The following is a 1,429-nucleotide window of genomic DNA, read 5'->3' as shown; positions in this document are numbered from 1 at the left end:
TTGCAGTGGGAGAACAGTGACATTATTACAGTGGTCAAGGTGAAAATTAAAGTAGGTCTGCGCCGGGTCAGAGGTGGTCAATGGTAAGTAGGGGAGAGAAACGAGCCCAGATGGGAGAGGATTTGCAGAGGTAGAATTTAGGTGGTTGGTTTCTTTGTTTTGTTTTGTTTTTTTAATTTTTTAAAATTATTAATTTTTATGGTGAAAAAAATCACAATTTCACTATTGAGTGCCACACGTTGTGCTTTAACTGATATCGTTTTTTCTGAGCTGATCAGCGAAGGGTGGCAGGAGGTGTGGGAACGCTTTGCGAATTTTCGTGCCATCCTTGCGCAGAGGCCATGCTAATCTTCTCTGTATAGTTCCAGTTTTAGTATATGTGCTGCCGAAGCGAGCACTAGGTGGTTGTTTCTAAGGGGAAAAAATTACATTATGGCCAGTCCACATTCTGATGTCCCACGGGGGAACACACCAGCGTGGCGGATTATTGGGAACCACTGCAGGTTTTGAGTAGAAGAGCAATTGTTCATGATGGGCATTGTTCTGAACATTTTCTATTTTGGAAGTTGCCTCAGGGTGATGGCAGTTGGGCCCTGGGCCTGGTCTAGGGCCCCTCACCCCTGGGCCTGCCCAATTTCCTTGGCTCCACTCACCTCCCCAGAATCCCAGAAGGTGCAGCCATTCTGGGGGTGCGCGAACCTCTTGGGCCCGTGCGCGTGCGGGTAGGACAGATATTCTGCTTTAAAATCCCAGTTGCAGCGACAGGGCTGTTGCCATGGTAACAAGGTTGCTTTTGCAGTTTCCCTCAGACTCTGCTTCTAAACCTCACTGAGAGGAAAGGAAGGCCAGCTTATCACCAGGTGGCCCATGGCCCCTGCAAGCCAGGGAGCCAAGAAAAGGCCTGCCTGTGTATCCTAAATTCAAATCATAGTGGAGTGAGACAGCTTAATTTCAGATCCCAGCTCTGACCCTGACCCTCGGTCCTCACAAGTTACTGAACTTCTCTGTGCCCCCTTTTCCTCAACTGTAAGATGGGAACGTGGGGATTAAATGAGATTGTATGTAGAAAGCCCTTAGCACATACCTGGCGTGTGGTAAATGTTAGCTAATATTAAATTACCTCGGCCTTCCTGCCTGTGCTCTGCAGAAAAGTTTGACAGGAAACTCACAGGCATCCTTACACAGCGAAGCCACAGTGAGGTGCAGGACAGGTTTCTGGGACGGTCAACAGAGCTAGCCTGAGATGAGGGAGAGGAAGGTGGCCTTCTTACACATGCTTCAGCAGCTCCCTGTGGCAAGACCAGGGGCTTCCCGGACCCTCATGTGGCCAGCACGGCTCCTACCCTAGACCTGCCATTGGTCTTCTCTCCTGATGCTGGGTGGACATGCAACCAGGTTATGATGATTTCCTTGAGTGTGTCTTGGAAAC

At 49.3% G+C, this 1,429-nt stretch overlaps 1 non-coding gene across 1 annotated transcript; it reads right to left on the bottom strand.

The window, feature by feature from the left end:
* Positions 1–291: 291 nt before the first annotated feature.
* LOC131421971 (U6 spliceosomal RNA) lies at positions 292–398 on the bottom strand. The gene has a single exon (XR_009224010.1). It is a non-coding gene; the product is annotated as a U6 spliceosomal RNA (small nuclear RNA).
* Between the last annotated feature and the right edge of the window lie 1,031 nt (positions 399–1,429).

Source organism: Diceros bicornis, chromosome 25 (assembly GCF_020826845.1).
Source record: "Diceros bicornis minor isolate mBicDic1 chromosome 25, mDicBic1.mat.cur, whole genome shotgun sequence".
Lineage (NCBI taxonomy): Eukaryota > Metazoa > Chordata > Mammalia > Perissodactyla > Rhinocerotidae > Diceros > Diceros bicornis.
The sequence above is the reverse complement of the archived record's forward strand: the minus strand, read 5'-3'. Positions and strand labels throughout refer to the sequence as shown.